This window comes from Rhinopithecus roxellana, chromosome 5, assembly GCF_007565055.1.
Source record: "Rhinopithecus roxellana isolate Shanxi Qingling chromosome 5, ASM756505v1, whole genome shotgun sequence".
Taxonomy (NCBI): domain Eukaryota; kingdom Metazoa; phylum Chordata; class Mammalia; order Primates; family Cercopithecidae; genus Rhinopithecus; species Rhinopithecus roxellana.
In genome coordinates this window covers 138611079-138634930 of record NC_044553.1, presented here as the reverse complement: position 1 = coordinate 138634930, position 23852 = coordinate 138611079, and positions in this window count along the sequence as shown.

Sequence of the window (23852 nt, the reverse complement as noted above, 5' to 3'; positions counted from 1 at the left end):
CCACCACAGTACTGAGTGTCACCCAAGGCCTGTGGTGACTATTTTCTGGCTACCACTGATGTTTATTCAAGGCCCAATGGCTCTTTAATCAACAAGGTGATTAATTCAGCCAAAAGTTAGTCTTTTCCTTCAGTGCAGCAGGTTTCCTTCTGGGCCAAAGTGAGTTTAGAAACGCCATTCAGGAGCTATGGCCGGTGACTGGGGACTTTAGGAATCTGCTTAGTACTTTACTTTGCTGGAGTGAAACTGGTACCCATGTTGCAAGAGTCCTCTTTACTTTTCCTTGTCCTTTTCTCAAGCAGGAGTCTTTCTCCATGGCCACCACCATCCCAGGCCTGTGGTGAGTATTGCCTGGTTACCACTGATGTTTATTCAAGGCACAAGGGGTCTTTAGTCAGAAGGTGGTGAGTCTTGCCCGACCTGGGTCTTTCCTACAAGGGTAACACATTCCCTTCTGGCCCAAGGTGGGTCTAGAAATGCCCTCCAGGAGCCAAGGCCTAGAACTGGAATCTTTGGGGATCTGCTCGGTGCTTTATTTTACTTTGGTTGAGCTGGTACTCAAACTGCAAGATAAAGTCTTTTTAATTCTTCCCTCTCCCTTCCCTAAACAAAAGGGGTTACGACCACCATAGCTGGAAAAATGCTGGGTCACATCTGAAGTCAGTGAGGTTTTAGGTCTTGCCCAAGGCCCATGGTAACTATTGCCTGGCTACCACTGATGTTTATTCAAGACCCAAAGGCTTTTTAGTCAGCAGGTGGTGAATTCTTAGTCAGCAGGTGATGAACTCTGCCAGGACTGAGTCCTTCCCTTCAGGGCAGTTGGTTCTCTTCTGGCCCAGGGTTGGTCTAGAAATGTCATGCTGAAGCTATGATTTAGAATGGGGTCTTCAGGACTCTACTTGCTGCTTTTATTTTATTATAGCTGAGCTGGTATCCAAGTTGCAAGACAAAGTCTTCTTTATTCTTCCATCTCCTCCTGGAACTGCAAGCTGAGTTACCTGGAGTAGGTGCAGGGGTTATGCAAGCACTCCTGTGGCTGCCCCAGCTGGTGTCTCACTGAGTCACCTGCACCCCAAGTTCACCGGCTCTAAGCTCAGCACAGCACCGGGACTTGGCCAGGAATTGCAGTCCTTTTTGCCTAGATTGGCTTTCCAGTTTATTTAGAACCCTAGAGCACTTTAGCCCGTGGTGGTAGGGCTAGTGGGAACTCAGGTTTGACCTCTGGGATGGTTAATTCCCCTCCAGCTAGGGTTTCTCTAAATGCTCTCCCTGTGGGAACTGGTGGAATTCTGCCGTATGTTGCTTTCCACTGCAACAGGGCAGTCCTGAGTTGCAATGTAAAGTCTCACAATTACTTCACTCCCGCAAGCACACGGATTCTCTCTCCATGTCATGCTGTGATGTCAGGGGATATGGGAGGAGTGGTGTAGGCAATTCAAGACCCTCTTCAGTGCCTTTTTTCTTGATGTAATGTTAAAACCAGGTACTGTAATTACTCACCTGAATTTTTATTCGTATGAGGGTGCTTTCTTGTGTGGATAGTTGTTAAATTTGGTGTTCATGCAGTAAGCAACAATCACTGGAGGGTTCTATTCAGCCATTTTGCTCCACCTCCTCCTCCCTTGTGTTCTTCTTAATACATATAATTTTTTTTTTATCACGGTCTTAACAACTGTCTTGTCAACATATTACCAAGTGTTCAGAGGTATGATCCTCTAATCTCTACCTGGTTACACTTCTGTACCCTTTTTTTTTTTTTTTTGAGATGGAGTCTCGCTCTGTCGCCCAGGCTGGAGTGCAGTGGCGTAACCTCGACTCACTGCAAGCTCCACCTCCCAGGTTCACGCCGTTCTACTGCCTCAACCTCCCGTGTAGCTGGGACTACAGGCGCCCACCACCTTGCCCGGCTAATTTTTTGTATTTTTAGTAGAGACGGGATTTCACCGTTTTAGCCAGGATGGTCTCGATCTCCTGACCTCATGATCCACCCGTCTCGGCCTCTTCTGTACCCTTTTTAGCACAGTTTGAAAGCCTGTGTCACCCTGTTTATTATTTTCCTGTATATCATTGGGAAGTAATGCTACATTTCAGTTTTGTCAGCTCTTGCAGTGAAGAGTTGCTTCACTAGACCAAAGTCCTGATTAGAATGATCCTTTATTCCAGAACAAGCATACACAAAATAGGTTACATTTCTTGTTAATGTTTATACAGATTTCCAAAGAAGAGAAAAAGCATGCTTTAGTATGCTTAGCTTTACCTTAATTTTTGATACTTCCTTCAGAGCAGAATCGTATACCATGGAATATCCAGTAGTCAATGTAAATACAACAGGGATCAACAACGTTTGTTAGTATTTCTTTTATTTTCCTTTCTTAAAAAATGTTATACTTACCTTGAAAAGACTATCATTTGTATCTCCAGTTATAGAATTCCCATCTTTTCTAGTAGGCTGAATTATTTCTCTTGTCTGTCTAAGCTATGCCTCAGGTATAAGCAACACATTCCCAAATGACTGTCCTTGTGTGTTTTTACATCTTGTCTGCCATGTTAGACATTACTACAGCCACTTGAGATTTCTGGTGCATTTTATGCAATTATTCCTGTTGTCATTTTGTTGTTTTTCTGAAGGATCCTATTGAGACTAACATAATGTCATTATAAGAGTTAGATAAAATGCTTTACGTAATATCCTTAAGACAGTGTCTGGTAGACAGTATGCTCTCAACAAATGTTAACCATTATTATTATTTTGGTCAGAATAACCTCAAGTGTCTTACTTGGAAGAAAAAGATTAGAATTTTCAATATTGCACTACTGTTGGCAATGCCTTCCTTATCTTTTGTTCACAATTCATTCTCCAATCTTGTGGCTAACCAGGATAACCAGGATCTCTGCACCAAGTGATTGAGTTAAGGAACCTTTAGTCAGCATAGATGGCTCTATTATTTTCTTCTCATCTTGAGTCTGCCAGGTAAATATCATTTTTCTAAGGTTTATCTGTTTGTTTTTGAAGACTACTGTTCTTAACACATGTCCCCCCTTGATCTGTTTATAATCATACTGCTGTCCTTGATTTAATGGTAAACTTTTGTGTAACTGTGGAGTCACAGATCGTGGGCTCTGGTTGGGAGCACCAACTCTTCAGAAAGATTATTGAAAACTTCCTTAACACCAACTTCAGTGTTTTGATACTGCTTGAAGTCCATGAGAATTCTGCTTTTGTCTTTTTTCTTGACAGCCATTCATTTGAATAGAATCTTGCAAGTTGTAAGTTTTTGAATTTACCTCTTCCTTGACACCTTTTTTGTACATATTTTTAATACATGTTTCTAAGTTCTGGCATCTTGTTACTCCCTTCAAGCAAGTTTTAGCTACTTCCTATTGTAGCTAACACTTTTTTTTTCACTGCCATACAACTAATTTCTAAGTTTTTTAAGACTCAATTTCAGCTATATTGTCATATGAACAGAAAAGATAGCTTTTTACATTTCATGTGGCTCCATATCTCTTTCCTTGTATATCCTATTATTTTTTTGGATTTGTTGATTTTTTTCTATGTGTATACCAAAGCACACAGGGCATCCTAATACTATGTAAAGAGGTACTTTTTAGAGGTTATGCTCCTGCTATGTTTTGAAGCTTCTCTAAGATTTCAGCAGTTTACTAGAGGTAAAGCTAATATCACTTTCATGTTTTTCTTCCAGAGAGAAGTGAGGGCATATGCAATTTCAAACATTTTAGTTTTTTATTATCTACAGTTAAATTCACATTTGTGATCTTTCAGGTCTTCTTGACTTCCTGGGCCAGTGGAGCTTACTTCTCCACTGGACCAAGATGAAGACTAGCTTACTACGTGTCACATGTTTTTCTTTGTATTCAGATTTGTTGTTGTACCAAAGCAACATCAATTAGTTTTTCTTTTCTCAGGCCTAGACCTCTGGTCACCAATATTAATAGCCATTTGTTTTGTATTGCATGTTTCTATTTGTACTTTTTCCATTTTTAATTACTTCATCAAGGCTTCTTTTGAGTATCTTATTTTTCTAATCACTTAATCAAGGCTTCTTTTAAATATCTTGTTTTTCTTTTTCTTTTTCTTTTTCTTTTTTTTTTTTTTTTGAGACAGAGTCTCGCTCTGTCACCCAGGCTGGATTGCAGTGGCACAATCTGCACTCACTGCAAGCTCTGCCTCCCGGGTTTATGCCATTCTCCTGCCTCAGCCTTCCAAGTAGCTGTGTCTACAGGCACCCACCACCACACCCGGCTAATTTTTTCTATTTTTTAGTAGAGACGGGGTTTCATCATGTTAGCCACGATGGTCTCGATTTCTTGACCTCATGATCCACCTCCCTCGGCCTCCCTGAATATCTTGTTTTTCTATTTATTTTGCTTCTTCTTACAGTCTTTTTCTATTTATCTCAGGCTTTGAGGTACTCCTATCCCTACAGTAGTTCTACCTTCCATTCATTAAACAAATACTGATTGAGTACGTATTACATGCCAGGTGTATTAGTCCATTTCACACTACTATAAAGAACTACCTGAGACTGGGTAATTTTTAAAGAAAAGAGATTTAGTTGACTCAAAGTTCCACAGGCTTAACAGGAAGCATGGCTGGGAGGCCTTAGGAAACTTACAATCATGGTGGAAGGCGAAGGGGAGGCAAGCACATATTTACCATGGCAGAGCGGGAGACAGAGAGCATGAAGAAGCCACACAGTTTTAAACCATCAGATTTTGTGAGAACTCACTCGCTACTATGAGAACAGCAAGAGGGAAATCCGTCTCCATGACCTAATTATCTCACACCAGGCTCTTTCCCTGACACATGGGAAATACAATTTGAGATGAGATTTGGGTGGAGACACAGAGCCAAACTACATCACCAGGCACTGTACAAAGCCCTTGAGACACAAGGGTGAACAAAGTAGGCAGGGTCTCTGCTCTCATGGAGTTTTCATTTTAGTGTGGACAACAGATAAAATCAAGTTAGCAAATACATATTAGTTAGGTGGAAGATTTTTTTTGCCATTACTTTCAATTCAATTGTAGAGAGTAATATATGCTATGAAGTAAATAATATAGCAAACGAAATAGAAAGCTGGGTTTAGGTGAGCATGCAAGCTATTTGGTTGATAGGATGATAAAGGCCTCTCTGAGAAGATAACTGAACTGAGAATAGAATGAAGTCAAACTAAGAGAAGCACATTTCAGGCAGAGAGAAGAATGAAGTCTTTGAGACAAGAAATGGCTGTTCAAGGAGAAAGAAGGCCTTTGTGGTCATTAGCTGAGCTAGAGAGGGTCAGACTGGAAAGAGATGATGCTGGGGTAGTGAAAACGTCAGATCATATTGGATGCTGTAAGCTTTGATAATAATTTTGGATTATATTCTAAGGTTTATTGGTGGCCACTAGATGGTTGTGAGTCAGGGGAAGATAAGAGTGTAAAGGATCTTTGGCTATTGTGCTATTATGGCTATTGTGTATTATGAGAAGCAAGAGTAGAAGCAAGGAGATAGTTTGGAAGCCACTATTTTTAGGTAGAATGGTGTTTTTGTTTCTGTCTCCTTGTTGCTGTTAAGTCCAAGTAATATAAAAATAACACCAGCTGACTTAAACAAGGACATTTATTATTTTATACCTAAGAAGGTCAGTAGTCGGGTATACTCCAGGATTGGTTGTTTCAGCAATTAAATGGTGTCATCAGGATGTGCCCTCTGCCATTCATGAGTTTTATTTCATGCTAGTAGCAAGATAGTTGCTGTATTGCTAACCTTTTTGCCCCCAAATGACCAAGTCAAGAGATATGAGGAAAATTATTGTATCATGTGGCAATCTCTCTCTCTTTTTTTTTTTTAATTATTATTATACTTTAAGTTCTAGGGTACATGTGCATAACGTGCAGGTTTGTTACATATGTATACTTGTGCCATGTTGGTGTGCTGCACCCATCAACTCGTCAGCACCCATCAACTCGTCATTTACATCAGGTATAACTCCCAATGCAATCCCTCCCCACTCCCCCCCTCCCCATGATAGGCCCCGGTGTGTGATGTTCCCCTTCCCAAGTCCAGGTAATCTCATTGTTCAGTTCCCACCTATGAGTGAGAACATGCGGTGTTTGGTTTTCTGTTCTTGTGATAGTTTGCTGAGAATGATGGTTTCCAGCTGCATCCATGTCCCTACAAAGGACACAAACTCATCCTTTTTTATGGCTGCATAGTATTCCATGGTGTATATGTGCTACATTTTCTTAATCCAGTCTGTCACAGATGGACATTTGGGTTGATTCCAAGTCTTTGCTATTGTGAATAGTGCCGCAATAAATATACGTGTGCATGTGTCTTTATAGCAGCGTGATTTATAATCCTTTGGGTATATACCCAGTAGTGGGATGGCTGAGTCATATGGTACTTCTAGTTCTAGATCCTTGAGGAATCGCCATACTGTTTTCCATAATGGTTGAACTAGTTTACAATCCCACCAACAGTGTAAAAGTGTTCCTGTTTCTCCACATCCTCTCCAGGACCTGTTGTTTCCTGACTTTTTAATGATTGCCATTCTAACTGGTGTGAGATGGTATCTCATTGTGGTTTTGATTTGCATGTCTCTGATGGCCAGTGATGATGAGCATTTTTTCATGTGTCTGTTGGCTGTATGCATGTCTTCTTTTGAGAAATGTCTGTTCATATCCTTTGCCCACTTTTTGATGGGGTTGTTTGTTTTTTTCTTGTATATTTGTTTGAGTTCTTTGTAGGTTCTGAATATTAGCCCTTTGTCAGATGAGTAGATTGCAAGAATTTTTTCCCATTCTGTAGGTTGCCTGTTCACTCTGATGGTAGTTTCTTTTGCCATGCAGAAGCTCTTTAGTTTAATTAGATCCCATTTGTCAATTTTGGCTTTTGTTGCCGTTGCTTTTGGTGTTTTAGACATGAAGTCCTTGCCCATGCCTATGTCCTGAATAGTATTACCTAGGTTTTCTTCTAGGGTTTTTATGGTATTAGGTCTAACATTTAAGTCTCTAATCCATCTTGAATTAATTTTCATATAAGGAATAAGGAAAGGATCCAGTTTCAGCTTTCTACTTATGGCTAGCCAATTTTCTCAGCACCATTTATTAAATATGGAATCCTTTCCCCATTTCTTGTTTTTGTCAGGTTTGTCAAAGATCAGATGGCTGTAGATGTATGGTATTATTTCTGAGGACTCTTCATGTGGCAATCTCTTAATAGCTGTCCTCTTGTCTAAATTTTCTCTATACCTCTTTACCCAGAATTAGTTATTCCTGAACCCATTACAGACAGGATGTATGGATTTATCATTAAGTGCTTGGGCCAATTATTTGTGGGTAGAATAGATAATTGGGAGTCAGCCCCTATTGCTGTAGTCTAGAGAGAATTAAATATGCAATACCTAGCCTAATGTGTGCTATATAGCAGAACCTCAAACCAAAACCAAAACCAAACAGTATTTTCTGGACACCTCAGAAAAACTTGAGATTTTTCCCTCAGAGGCACCTAACTTCACCTAACTTCAATGCTTATAGAGTGAATATTTGAGTGCCTCGTACATGAACTGCAATATTCTGGGAAGTGTATGTAGGAGAACTGCTTGAGATTTCACAACTATCCTATGGAGTGGGTATTTGTAAATCCATTTTATGGAAAAAGCTGTTCCTAATTAAACTGATAATGAAGATCACATAGCAATTTTTGTCATTCTCCAAAGGTCATATACATTATTTTATAATTTTAAGAATAAAATGAACATATATTTAGCCATAGTTGGACCTGTATATTTGAGCCTTTTTAAAGGATTCTGAAGGGCTCACAGGCAGTATGAAAAGCAATAGTCTTCAAATTGAACAAATAAAGAACAGAAATGGGCCGGGCGCGGTGGCTCAAGCCTGTAATCCCAGCACTTTGGGAGGCCGAGACGGGCGGATCACGAGGTCAGGAGATCGAGACCATCCTGGCTAACATGGTGAAACCCCGTCTCTACTAAAAATACAAAAAACTAGCCGGGCGAGGTGGCGGGCGCCTGTAGTCCCAGCTACTCGGGAGGCTGAGGCAGGAGAATGGCGTAAACCCGGGAGGCGGAGCTTGCAGTGAGCTGAGATCTGGCCACTGCACTCCAGTCCGGGCGACAGAGCGAGACTCCGCCTCAAAAAAAAAAAAAAAAAAAAAAAAAAAAGAACAGAAATGATAAATCACTTAGAAGCTGATTCCAGAGACATAGCTCTTCTATTTGACAAATCACATATAAAAAGACAGTGCCTACTTATTTAAAAAATAATTTGGTGGGAGGAGGGTGTTGTTTTGTGGATAGTAAAGTGACCATCTCTTTTGAGAAAGGTTTTATGAAAGACAAAGTCAACAAAATTATAGACTTTTTCCACTTGAAGGCAAGTTATTTATTGCATTCAGTTTGGAGTTTTGTCTTTGTGTTTTTAACCTCTGCCTCAGTGTGTACTCTTCACTGATATTGACCAAACCAAAGCTGCTGAGATGTGAAATTAGGTGATTTAAAGACTCACTTCTGATTCCCAAGATGTGCTCCAGGGCATACTGTGATGTGCTTTAGGGCATAAAATGATCTCAAGCTGGGGCTAAGGGGGAAAGAAAATCTCTACAGTAACAATAAATATTGCATAGTGGCAAGGTGGTTAGAAAATAATGTTCTTAAAAATTTTCAAACAACTATACTTTTTATAAAATCTAGTAAGGCAGGAAACTAAACTATATTAATTGTTGCCTTACACAATGAAAACTCTAAGTTGTTCAATATGTTGTAAATTGTTCTCATCAGTTCAAAAGTTAAATTTATTTTTTAAAACTAGTTTGGGATCAATATGTCTAGCTAAAAATAAATATAAAACCTCTGAGAGAATTTTGTTACATCCACATTTTAATTTGCCCATGGTAATGAGGAAAAAAGGAGATGGTTAGTCCTTGAATGTCCACTTCTAAAGAGTCGTGTATTGGTATAGAAAACAAGATAATCTTACCAGAGCTTTGATTGATCTCTAATTTGCATTATCAAGAGTAAGGGATAGTCTTGGAATATGGTCTTCCAAATAACTTTTATCTGTGTTACCAGAAAACAATGAAACATTGACTAAATACTTCCTGAGTGTGTTCCTTTCTATCCTCTGGCAAAGCTTCTGTAAGTGACATGATCAGAAAATACTGGAGGAAAATAGGCAGAAAGAGAAACAAGGAATCTGGGTTTATTTCCAAACTGAATAATCAGCTTCCTACTAAAAAAGAGAATTGGCAAGGCTGTATGGAAGCTTCCATGATTCCTTCATTCCCATTGTGACAGCAGTATGTAAGCTGGCAAGAGAGACCTGCAAATACTATGGATAAACATAGTCATTTCTCAAAGGCTCCCATTTAACTCACTATAATTTAAGATTACACAGCCCTACTTGCCCTGCATACCTCTTCCTCTGTGTTGAGTCTACAAGTTTGCCTGAAAACCTAACAATCATTGCTCTGAATGGTGTTAACATGGAGTACTTTATAGTTGGTGATATACTTGGGAATTCACAAGCTTAGCCTGGGAAAGAAAATATCTGCCTTCCCTTTCTTGATCTTGGAAAATCTTGGCCCCAAGTCCAGTGGCCCATATCCCCTGATTCACTGGTCCTGCCTTCCTTCCTTTCATGATTAAAAAATAATAATAATAAGTAAACCTACTGATTTGTATTGCTCCACATTGGTACTCTGCAAAGACCTCATGCTCTAGGGGTCATGTCCCAAAGAGCTTACATACTTCCCAATGGAGCAAAGATTATTTGAATTCTTTTAAGAAACCTGTAGATCTGCTATTACTATACTGATTTTATATATAAGGAAGTGGAGCTCAGGGATTTTGTTTATTTATTTATTATTTATTTATTTATTTATTTATTTATTTATTGAGCCAGAGTTTCACTCTTGTTGCTCAGGCTGGAGTGCAATGGCATGATCTCAGCTCACTGCAACCTCCAACCTCCTGGGTTCAAGCAATTCTCCTGCCTCAGCCTCCCGAATAGCTGGGATTACAGGCATGTGCCACCAAGTCTGGCTAATTTTGTAATTGTAGTAGAGACAGGGTTTCACCACGTTGGCCAGGTTGGTCTTGAACTCCTGACCTCAGGTGATCTGCCCGCCTTGGCCTCCCAAAGTGTTGGGATTACAGGCATAAGCCAAACCACTGTGTTCAGGGTGTTTAAATTACTTACCCAAAGTTATACAGCAAGTAAGGGTCAGAGCCAGAATTTGAACCCAGGTTGATGTGATGCTGATGGGCATGGCTTTTCCACTGCTGTGTTCTACCTCTCTGATTTGTATACTGGGAAAAACATAAGTACCAAGAGGGTCAAAAGGAGAAAGTTGTCTTCAAGTAGAGTGATGCTTGGCATGTAGTAAGCATTCAACAAATATTACTTAGATGAAAAAATGAAGTAATAAACAATTGTTTCCTGGATATTTTTTCTTCTTTACACTTGTTAAATGTTTTCAAATTAGCATTTACTACTTTTACACTTACTAAGTAAAGAAAAAAAGCAAGGGAAAAAGAAAAGTTACTCTTTTCTACAGATTCAGAAAATAGTTTCAGGAAAAAAAAATCCTATAAAATGTTTAGATGAGGAATGTTCTTCAAAGTTCAAAGCATCATTATTAGCACTGGGTCAGTTATTGTTGGTTTGGTAAATCCAGTTCTTAGAATGGTCAGTGTCACAAAGTGTCCTTGTAATTGTTTTCCCCTTGGTCTCCCCATCTGTGAACAGATTTAATCCCTGTCACCCATCCAGAAGAATGAGATGTTCTAATAAGGAAGGACATGTAAAGTACTCTCAGCTTTGGATAAAAGGCCCTGTGAGTAGAGAATGGTCTTATAAGTAAAGTTGCAAGCCAGGACACATTCATCAGTTACTTGATTCATAGCCTAAAAGGCTTTAAACACATTACAGAGAAGTAGAGAAAGAAATGATTGCAGTGTACATCCACAGGCCTTCATATGTCAAATTACATAATAAGAACTATACTCTGTGAAAAATCAGCCCTTGTCTTTTTAATGTGAGGCATGGAGCTGCACCTAATCTTTGGATCTCAAACCTAAGCAAAAGAGGTACACACAGATTTTTGAAATTTAGAAAATAAAAGTTTGGAAGCCAAATCTCCTATCAATGATTTCTAAATTCAGGGATGTACTGTGATGTAAAATACTGGGTTAGGAAGTGAATTTGACGAATCACGCATATGACTTAAGACAAAAATGCTCAACTCCTGCACTATAACAGCAGTTGCGTGCAAGAGTTGTACCAATGTCTAGAGCAGCATTGCCCAATCGAACTTTCTATATCATGAAAATGTTGTATTCTATACCATCTAAAATAGAAGCCACCAGTTGCTTGTTCTACTGAACACCTGAAATATGTCTGTTCTGGCTGAAGATTAACATTTTAATTTTACATAATTTTAATTAATTTGAATAAATTTAAATAGCCACATGTGACTAGTGGCAACAGTCTAGACACAAGTTAATATACCAGAAGTTCCTATTTCATGGCCCTTGGCCTGAGCGTGGTTCATTCTAATGACCATACTGGCTTATCTAACACAGTAACATCAGGACAGCCTTCTCAGGAACCAGACAGCAATATTATTCCATGACTGTTATTCCATGACTCTAGAACTTCTTAAGCCAGGATATTCTCTCACAGTAAAGAACCCAAAGGCCCCTTCAAGTGATTGTTGGCTTCTTCTTTGAGTGGCTACTTCACCATAGATAATGGCAAGGGAGAGATGACACAGGACTTTTTAAGAACATTCCACATGAGTCCCTCTATATCCATTAGTAGTCACATATGCTTTCACTCACTCAAAAAATACTAAGTAAATGGGCTAGTTGCTGTTCTCTCAAAGATAATTTTCCTCTGTTAACATTTTTATGTGTTGCCTTTCACCTTCTTCCCATATACATATCAGGGGCAGCGTGGGATGGAGCAAGGAACTTTTCAGCAGACCAGCCTGAAATAACCCTATTTTCTAGGATAGGGGTCAGCAATTTTTTTATTTTTATTTTTTATTTTTGTAAAAAGCCACATAGTAAATGCAGTAGTCGCCACTTATCTGCAGTTAGGCTTTCAGCGGTTTCAGTGACCCACAGTCAACTAACGTCCAAAAATATTACATCACAATTCTTGCACTTTGGGGCCATTATTAAGTAAAATCAGGGTTACTTGAACACAAACACTGGGATGCTGTGATGGTCAATCATCTGATAACCTAGAGGGATACTACGTGACTAATGGCAATCCCAGCAGGACAGAGTGGGGTGGCACAAGATTACATCACCCTACCTAGAACAACAGGCAAATTAAATCTTATGAATTATTTCTGGAAGTTTCCACTTATATCAAATGCATGTGTCATTCACTCACTTCATCTCATCACATAGGCATTTTATCAACTCACATCATCACAAGAAGGGTAAGTATAGTACGATAAAATATTTTGAGGGAGACCACATTCACCTAACTTTCATTACAGTATATTGTTGTAACTGTTCTATTTTATTATTGTTGTTGTTAATCTTTTACTGTGCCTGATTTATAACTTAAACTTTATTATAAGTATGAATGTATGGAAAAAAATAGGGTATATAGGGACTGGTACTATCCATAGTTTCAGGTATCCATTGGGGGACTTGGAACATATCCACTATGGATAAAGATGGACAAGGAGAGAGTACTGTATTTTAGTCTCTGTGGGCCACAAAATTTCTGCCACAGTTATTTAACTGTACAGTCGCAGCACCAAAGCAACTGTAGAAAATACATAAATAAATAAGCTTGGCTATGTTCTAATAAAACTTAATTTATGGGCACTGGAATTTAAATTTCATATTTGAAATATGGAATATGAAATATGAAAAGACAGGATGGTTTGGAAAGTGTAAATAATTAAAGATTTTTGCTGTGTTATTGCCGGCTTGTTTTCCAAAAAGTCATACAATTTGTATTCCATGAGAGCACTGAGGAGCCTTTTTTTTTTTCTTTTGAGATGGAATCTTGCTCTGTTACCCAGGCTGGAGTGCAGTGGCGCAATCTCAACCTCCTTCTCCCGGATCCAAGCGATTCTCCTGCCTCAGCCTTTTGAGTAGCTGGGACTACAGGTGTGCGCCACCACACCTGGCTAATTTTTGTATTTTTAGTAGAGGTGGGGTTTCACCATATTGCTCAGGCTGGTCTTGAACTCCTGACCTCGTGATCTGCCCACCTCAGCCTCTCAAAGTGCAGGGTTTACAGGCATGAGCCACCACACGTGGCCGTTTTTTAAAAAATGTCTTGAAATTCAACTATTCTGTAGGTAGATTTACAGTTTTATTATGTAGGATCTTAATACATACTTTTAAAAGTCCTTCAAACCATTTTTTAAAGTTGGGCAGAATAAAATATCCTAGCTATAATTTTCCCAAACAACTGAAAAAGTGATTATTATTTATCAAATCAAAAGAAAATCATACTTTTCTACCGTCAAAATCAATGAACAGCCTGGGCGCCATGGCTCACACCTGTAATCCCAGCAGTTTGGGAGGCTGAGGTGGGCAGATCGCCTGAGGTCGGGAGTTCAAGACCAGCCTGACCAACATGGAGAAACCCAATCTTTACTAAAAATACAAAATTGGTCAGGCGTGGCGTGGTGGCACGTGGCTGTAATGCCAGCTACTTGGGAAGCTGAAGCAGGAGAATCGCTTGAACCTGGGAGGCGGAGATCGCGGTGAGCCGAGATTGCGCCATTGCACTGCAGCCTGGGCAACAAGAGCAAAACTCCCTCTGAAACAAACAAACAACAAACAAATAAACAAAAAAAAAAAAACCACACACACACACAAATGAGCATAACTTTACTTGAAAGGTTAAACCTATGGATTTGCATGTACCATGAGGCACAGGAGAGTCTTCTCTTGAGACCTTAAAGAGCCCAGGCAGGCCAGGCGCAGTGGCTCACGCCTGTAATCCCAGTACTTTGGGAGGATGAGGCGGGCGGATCATGAAGTCAGAAGTTCGAGACCATACTGGCCAACACGGTGAAACCCCGTCTCTACTAAAAATACAAAAATTAGCTGGGCATAGTGGTATGCACCTGTAGCTACTTGGGAGGCTTGAGGCAGGAGAATCGCTTGAACCTGGAGGCGTAGGTTGCATTGAGCCAAGATCGTGCCACTGCACTCCAGCCTGGGGACAGAGTGAGACTCAGTCCACCCCCCTCCCCCCAAAAAAAGAGCCCGGGAAAGAACTGGTCCTCAATGATTTAGTCACTCAATGTTCTGATATCAGGGCACAAGTTTAGATTCAAGTAATATTTATTAAATAGCTACTTTAATTGTGAGTCTCCAAGTGCAGCTCACAAACTCGTAATAGTCTGAGATCAGGTTTTCATCCTTCCATGGAGAAATGCTCCATAAAGCTCAATGTATTCAATTTAAATGTAAAGATCTACTTCTTTGTTGTTAACCTGTCTTTTCTTTTTCTAAAGTAATAGTGTTCTATGGATTTTCTCATAATATTTGACAAAATAAGCAACATCATATCCCTGTGTCTTACCTAAATCAATTATATTGTACTTGAATATACACTGAATACCTAAATCAATTACATGTGTACTTTGAATACATATTTGAATATATATATTACCTAAATCAATTATATGTGTGCTTGAATATAATTAAAATTATATGTTTAATGTAATATGCATTATGTATCACTTATAAAAATATTTCATGTAATTCACAAATCTAGAAATTACTGTGTTTAATATTCATCTGTGCTGGTTGCATCACAAATATAATTTACTCTTACTCTTCACAACCATTGAGTTATTATTATCACTTTAAAACAAATAAGGAGATAGAGGAGGAAAGAGGTTAAACAACTTACCTAAGGTCACACAGCTAGCAGGTGGCATAGTCAGGAGTCAAAGTTTTGTTTTGTTTTCGAGCCAGAATTTCACTCTTGTTGCCCAGGCTAGAGTGCAATGGCATGATCTCGGTTCACTGTAATCTCCGCCTCCCGGGTTCAAATGATTCTCCTGCCTCAGCCTCCCGAGTAGCTGGAATTACAGGCAGGCACCAGTATGTCGGCTAAGTTTTTGTATTATTAGTAGAGATGGGGTTTCACCATGTTAGCCATGCTGATCTCCAACTTCTGACCTCAGGTGATCCACCTGCCTGGCCTCCCAAAGTACTGGGATTACAGGCGTGAGCCACCACACCAGGCTAGGAGTCAAATTTAAAGATTCTTTCATTGTCTATGCTGCTTCTTTATAAATTATTTCCATATAAATTACTTCCATATAAATCACCTTTAAAAATTAGTAATATCTTGAGGTCCCTTTCAACTCGGTGATTCCAATCATTAAAAATAAATGGATGGTTTATTATTATATCACAAGATATATCATTAAAATGTTAACTTCTATGATATGGCTATTTTTAATGAGCTTATTTTGATCTGTTTTTATACGTATGTGCATAGTCCTATTTTGTCCATTAATTCCACCACCAGACAGGGGATACCAGATTATGTTACAACATGCAGTCATATGAACTGTGTCACTTTTCCCAGGGTGCGTTTCTCTTTTAGTTATCATAGAGTTGTTCTGGTAGGAATAAGGCTGCCTGGGACAGTGGAGTCTCAGTTACTTTCTCTCATGCAATGGTAATGCTGTGGTAATGCACCAGTTGGGATTGGAAGTGATGAATCATATTAATTAATACTAACATTAAATAAAATAGTGATGAGTACCTCAAAAGAAAAGGACAAGACACTAAAGAAAATGTACATAATGTTGACAGGTTTCTTGCTTTTAATTGGATCTCTGGGAAGTGAAGCTTAATTTGAGATTGTTGGGCTATGCTGGGATCATCCTAGTCAAGAGTGAGGGAAAAGGAGGACCAACTAGCAAAAAAAGCAGTGCTTGAGCAGTCTGGGATGCAATGAACAAGAGGAGCAATGTTTCAAATGGAGCATGACATGTGGCATTGTAGGCAGGACACTTAAAACTTTCATCCCAACAGTAACAGGAAACAAAGTGAAGTTTTAATCAGGGGAGTGACGTGATGTCACTTGGTGTTTTAATAAGGTCACTCTGGCTGCCTCTAAGAGAATGGATTAGAGGAAGAGAAGAGAAAATATGCAAAGTAGCCATTTTAATAATCTTATTGAGCCGTGATGCAGGCTTGGAGTAAGATAGTGACAGTAAAGATGGTTTTTACTATTGGTGTTCATGAGAGGTGTCCAGAATACAAAAGCAATGCTGTGAGCTTCTACAGGCAGTAATTTATCTTCTTTCTCTAACCTTTGAGTTTGGAATCAATTGAAAAAAGTGGACCTATGAACAATATCATTCCAGGGAAGCTTAAGTGTGTGGCCAATTGTTTCCTAATGCCTTTTGTCCAAGCCTAGGATTCAAAATGAACCTCTGAGGGAAGATTTCATTCTGTAGAGCCACTTTTTCAGGACTGTTGGAGAATGAACTGAGAAAGAGGGAGAAGGCATAATGGCCTGGCTCCTTCTAAATTCCCCAATAAGATAATACCTTCCCTTTCCCCATAAAAGAGGAGGATATGGAGAGGACTGGTGGAATGAAAACTAGAAGTGTTATTTCAATATTATTTTCTCCTAGGGCCAGAAGTGCCTTTTGGACAGCACAACCAGAGGGCAACAGGGATTCTTCCTATTAAGGAGAACCTAATGGCTGGTTGAATGTGGCAGTTAAAGCAGAAGAAAGTCTGAAGAATAATTCCCTAGTTTCTTGTATAAACAAACAGATAAGTACTAGTGCTTTTAGATGCAGAACACTTAGAAGAGCCACTTTTGGAAAATAGAGTGAGATTTCCCCATTGGTTTGGCAAGTAAGAGTTAAGACGCCTTTGGAATAAAGGCGAATAAAGATGAATGTGCAGTTGAAAGTATAGTTGTGGGCCTCATAGAAGGCTAGCAGAAAAGTTAATTTGCATTTATTAGCATATTTCTGATAAGTGAAGTTGTGTAGAACAGTTGAAATCATCTAGGGAGAGTTTGACATGAAAAGAGTACCTAGAACTAAGTTTTGGAAAACTCCATCATGTACTGGTCAGATAGAGCAGAAAGAATTGGGAAAGTTGAGAAGAGTTGGAAATGTCTGGGGTAGGAGGAAATCAGGAGACCAGTTTCCTGGAATCAAGATTACAGCATGTTTCAAGCAGGAAGGAATATGTTGAACACCATAGAGAAGCCAGGGAAGCAGAGCTAAACTAATTATATTCGATAACATACAAGTCATTAGTGACATTACAAGAGCTGTTTCATGGGATTTGTGGTGAGGCAAGGAGCTAATGAAACAGAGAGAAAGACAACAATAGAAGTAGCACCAGTGAATTAAAAATGCAGAAAGAGGTAGCTTATAGGAGAAAAAGAGTTGAAGGAGATTTTTTTCTTTTTAGAGGAAGGGAAACTTGAGGATGTTTAAATGTTGATGGCAAGGAGGCCACAGGAGAACAAAAAGGTTGAAGACAAAAAGACAAAATAAAGAGATGGGGAAATTCATAAGGTTAGGTTCTTTAAAAAGCTGGACTTTTAGAGGATTCATAGCACAGGTGGAGGGATTATCTGTTCAAATAAAGAGACCATCTATTTCTCTTTGTGGAAGGACACAATATACATCAATGCACGAACTGTGTAGGATATCCATTGGGAACGCTTCAATTTTCTGTGTGGAGTAGAAGGATAAGGTCATTAACTGAAAAGGATTCAGTGCAAGGGGAGGGGTAGGGGAATGGGGAAACTAGGGATTTAAGGGGAGTACAGAGTTGAGCACACTTCTTTTTGATGAATGGAAAACAAAAGGGTCCTCACAGTATTGCTAGATGGTATTGGGGTCTCGGTGTTTGTGTGTGCAGGAGAGGATATTACTGAAGGAGAGATAGGCAAATGATGCATTGGATCCTAAATGCAAATCACTGGGATGATGAACCTAATGCAAACTAGTGGTAAGTCTAGACTAAGGCCGCTTCCAACTCTTGCTTGTTTCCAAGAAGAGAACAAAATCAGTAAAATAATCTTCCATGTTGGTATTTCAGAAGGACTCGATGACTACAACTGTAACAGCTAAGTTCTTGTCTTTATTTTCCCTCAAGGCCAGACAGTATTTCCAGTTGTGTTCTGCTACAGAGAGCCAAGGACGGCTTTGTAGAGTGAGGATTGCTACCTTGGTTTTCTCCCCCAGCTGCCTGGTGATAACAGCCTGGAGTATTTTCTTACAGTCATATGACTGGTAACTACAATTCAGAATAAGACTCCCGATAGGAATTTGTGCCATCTAATTAGGAAAGGTCATTGCACTAATCCTGAGCTGGCATGGGGATGGAGAGAGATGCATTGGCAAGGTGAATTTTGTCATGTGGCATGCAAGGGCATGTGGCAAGTTGGTGGTCCCCAAATGCTCTAAGATAAGAGTCTCTAATTTTTGGTCATGATGAGATATATGGGGAGGGACACACACTAAAAATCACAATGAGGTTAACTGCATATTCAAGAATAAGCCCCCAAGCTTTCCCTAGCCATGAAGAATTCCAGAATGTCATAGGCAGCCTTGCTATATTACACTCCTTTTCATCTCTGCCTGGTGAGACTTTTTGTGTGTGTGCTTGGCAACCCCGCAGCTACCCTGTGAAGCACATTGCATTGGGAACATTTATCACATTATGTGCTGAGGAAAATAAAAGAAATGGGAGTTGGCTGAACTAAGCAAAGTAAAGCAGGGATTGTTGATCAAGGAGTTTAATTGCTAACTCTCAGATAATACCCATGTGGCAAACACATTTGTCACTGGATTAAAATATTAGGTGTGTTTCTCTTTGGATGTGTTTTAAAGAAAATTAGGAGTTGTCTTAATATGTTGTCAGGAAACACACTTAGCGATAGCATAAATCAACACTTCTGGTAGAAAATCAGAGTGCATTTGAATTAATATTAATTCCCATGCTTTCAAAATGTCCAATATTTAGAAGTGATGTAAGCTCATTTTTTATTATTAGGTTTAAAAACAATTTACTTTTGAGTAATTGACTCAGGGTAATAATGGTTGAAGGCATTACTGCTTGATCATTATAATAATAATTATTATTATTACTATAGCTACTGTTTATTACTGACTTTGTGCTAAGTACTTTGCAAGCATTATTATACCACTTAAGCCATACAACAACCATATGAGCTGGTACTGTTAGTTCATGAAATTTATTTTACAGATATCTACTTAGCTGGAACAGAAACCAGGCACTACTAAGTGGCAGGGCTGGAATTCACACCAAGATATATATGTCTTGGTCATTTTGTCTTTAGGCTTTGCTCTGTTATGACATTTATTCTCTGACCTTACTGACCATGCCTCAGTTTTCTCTGTATAAAATAAGAATAATTGATACCATCAATCTCATTAGGATTTAAAGATTAAATGAGATAATACCTGTAAAGCTCATAACAGTGCTGAGTACATAGACAACATTCAAGTGAATTTTAGTTACTATCATGACTACTCCTGAACACATTAAATTACATATATTTGAAATTTCTACTACTTTTGTTGTTTTCCTGAAAATCAGTCAGCTTGCTCTTGAACTACATTTCTTGTAGTAGCTTGACCAAGAGCTGACTTACCCACAACCTCTTAATTGTCTTCAACATCTCATATCAGCTAGCTGGTGCACAGGGGCACAATCTATAAAAATAGAATAAAGCAAAGCCTAAATGTCCCATAGGGAAAATACATTCATAGCTACAGTTTTGTAGCAATGTACTCTTTTCAGCTAAATAATCAAAATCTGTGAAGAGGAAAAAAGGTTTTCAGCAACAGGTTCTTTGAGAAGAATATGGTTCATTAAAACCACAACTTTCTGAAGTAGGACAGCAAAATCAGGACCAACGTAGGAAAATTCATGAAGGTCCATTGGTATGAGAATTTCCAAGATGGCAGGTCATCCTCCTGGTCTTTGCTTTCCCGTATTTTCAGGACGTTGCCATTTTAAATCTCATGTGGGAATACTACTCAACAACAAAAAGGAAAGAACTATTGATACCTGCTATGATGTGGATAGTTTCAAAATAATTATATCCACACTTGAAGCCAGGAATTCAAGATCAGCCTGGACAACATAGTGAGACCCTGTCTCTGCAAAAATCTGAAAAATTAGCTGGGTGTGGTGGTACAAATCTGTAGTCCTTGCTACTTAGGAAGCTGAGACAGGAGGATGGCTTAAGCCAGGGAGTTCAAGGCTGCAGTAACCTCTGATTATGCCATTGCACTCCAGCCTGAGCAACAGAGGAAGAGTATATATATATATATATATATATATATATATATATATCTCCAGTGAAAAAAAAATCCGGACAGAAGCACAACATTATGTACAATTCCAGTCATTTAAAATTCTAGAAAAATGAAAATAAATCTATAGTGACACAAAGTAGATTGAATGAGCACCTAGAAATGGGATGAGGAAGCATTACTAAGGGGGACAAAAAGATTTTTGGAAGGCAGTGGTTTCACAAGTATAAATTTACGTCAAAATTTAGCAAATTGTACACTTCAAATATGTATTATTTATTGTACTTCAATTATACCTCAATAAAGTTGTTTTAAAAAATCTCATAGACTACTTTAGAGGATTTTTTAAAGTTGTAACTTTTATTATCTTTTCCTTAATATCTATTGAATTGAATTTATAAATAAATAATTGAATTTCTTTTAAGACTATTTTGGGTATTATACCTTGCACTTCTACACTGATGTTCGAAATAGCTATCAGGTTTCAATTGTATATACATGGCCGCACATTCACCCCCACCCCACTCAAATATACATGCTAACCCTTTGAGATTTTGATCAGTTGCACTGAAATTGTACATGAATTTGGAAACAAAAGACATCTTTATGATATTGTGTCTCCTGAACCATGAATATAGTTTATCTTTATGTATTTAGGTTTCTACTGTCTTTCAAGTATGTTACAATTTTCTCCATAGAGGTCTTGTACATTTCTAAGTATTTATAATTTTATTACTATTAGAATAATGTTTTTAAAAAATTAATGATTTTAACTGCCGATTGTTTGTAAAAACTGAAATTGATTTTTGTGTATTCATTTATAAATCCAGTAACCTCTTATTATTTTATATTCTGTTGATTCTGTTTAGATTATCCATGTAGGCAATAATAGCTTCTCAGGGTATTGAAAGTATTTATGTGTACTGTCTTTCTGATTCTCATAACTTTTGTTTCTTTCTTTTGCCTTACTGCTTTGGCTAGGTTCACCAGTACAATGATAAATAGAAATGTGATAGTTTATTGTCTTACTCTCATTCCTTATCTGAAAGAAATTGATTTAATTACTTCATCATTAAGTGTGAGTGCATTTAGTAGGAAATATTTTAAAATGCAGATTCACTTTTTTTTTTTTTTGAGACGGAGTCTCGCTCTGTCGCCCGGGCTGGAGTGCAGTGGCCGGTTCTCAGCTCACTGCAAGCTCCGCCTCCCGGGTTCACGCCATTCTCCTGCCTCAGCCTCCCAAGTAGCTGGGACTACAGGCGCCGGCCCCCTCGCCCGGCTAGTTTTTTGTACTTTTTAGTAGAGACGCGGTTTCACCATGTTAGCCAGGATGGTCTCGATCTCCTGACCTCGTGATCCGCCCGTCTCGGCCTCCCAAAGTGCTGGGATTAACAGGCTTGAGCCACCGCGCCCGGCCCAGATTCACTTTTTAAAAAAAGTTATAGAACTATTAATGTTCTGTTTCTTTATTAGAAAATTTTGCTGTTACAGTTTTCTATAATTTATTTTAAAATTTATTGGCAGAAAGTTGGTTGTGATATTCTTTTATCATCTTGGAAATCTCTGCAGCCTTTTAAAGAAATTATGTCCCCTGTTTTATTCCTAATTTTGCTTGTTATATAATTATTTTTCTTCAGTTGGTAAACTTTGCCAGTGTTTTATTAGTAAGTGTTTTCAAGGAACCAACACTTTTGGAGGTGGGGATGGGAGGGGATGGGTTCTCTCTCTGTTGCCCAGGCTGATCTTAAATTCCTGGGCTCAAGTGATCTTTCTGCCTTGGCCTCTACAGTAGCTGGGATTACAAGCACATACCACTGTGTCCAGTGGAACAAAAAATTTTGTTTGTAGATTATTAAAATTTTATATATCCTAAATCTGTACTAGTATTTTCTATCATCTCTCCTATTTCTGTGGATAAACTCTGTGCTCCAAGCTAAGTATAACCCTTTTATTTGTGCATTAAATTTTATTCCTTTCTCCTACTCAAAACTATTGTCAAACAGTACTTCTCTCTGCATTATCATATTCCCCCCTTGTTTTTGGAATATTTCCTTTAGCATAGAAAAAACATTATTATGTCTACCGTATTACAACAATAACAACAAACAACCTTCTCTCCAACCCTACTTCTTCTCCTAGCTGTTGCCTCATTTCTTTTTTCCTCTGTAGCATAACTCTTTTAAAAAGTTGCCTGTACTCGCTGTTTTGAATGTATCCTCTCATTTCTTTGAACCTACTCTAGTCAGGCTTCTCCACTAGTCACTGTTCTGAAATGCCTTTACTCCTGGTCACCACTTTGCTAAAATCCAGTTGTCATTTCTTGGCCCTTTTTGGACTTGCCTCATCAGCAGCATGTGACACACAGCTGCTTATTCTCCCTGTAGAAACGTTTCTTTCTGTGGCTTCCCGGACATCGCCTTCACCTGTTATCCTTACTGTATTTCTGGCCACTGACTCTCAATCTCTTTTTTATAGTTCCTTCTCATATCATCAATACCTATAATTTGAAATGCCTCCTTGCTTCATGCTTGAACTTCTTTTCTGTATCTATGCCAATTTTTGGTGATGTCATCCAGTATCAGGGCTCTAAGTACCATCAGTATATGGATAGTATTTAGAGCCATTAGGATATATATCCAAATTTATATCTCCAACTTACATCTTTCTGCAGCATACCACTTTTAGCTCACCAATGACATGGCAGCCTTAAACCTCTAATATGACTGGTGGACCAACTGGTACTTAGGGTTCCTGGAAGTTAAGCCAGTGCTTAATAGTTCCTGAAAGATCTGGGCTTTTCTTTTTCCCATAGCACAATCAAACTAATAAGTGGCTACAAGTCCTTTTGAAGAAGGCTTGAAGGAAAGTTTATAGCATATATATGTGGCAATGTATCAGTCTCTATCCTCAAATGAAGCTAACCCCTCCCCTTCAATCAAGGGGTTCCAGGCTTACATATGAAAACTAGGTGAGAGGCTATGACAATACATTGTGTCAACTAACATTTGGTTTCTAGCAGACCTGAACTTTTTCTTATTGTAGATCAAGTAACATTTTTAGTGAACTGTCTATTTCATTCCTAGATACACTGTAATCAATTTACCACCTAAAGATATCTGCAGGTGATATATTATGGCAATAAAAATATACCAGTTACCAGTTGATTCTTTCTGCCTGTTATGGTCACAAAGACAATGTGAACACATTACCAGTTCATTCCTTCTACCATGATGGACAGAAGGAATAAGCTGGTGATATGTCCACACTGTCTTTGTCAGTTAAGTTCTGATATGTCACTTGGCCTCTGCAAATCTGCAACTGCAGGATCCAACTGAAATCAGGAAGTCCATCTTAATGACAGCATCTCCCACTTTCATAACTAGCTTACGCAGGACAGCAACCAGAGAGCTTTCTCAAGATTTTGGTTTTGTCCTTACCAATATAAAGGGAGTGTCCTTTGAGCTCTTCAGTGAATGTAGCTGGGTGAAGAGTG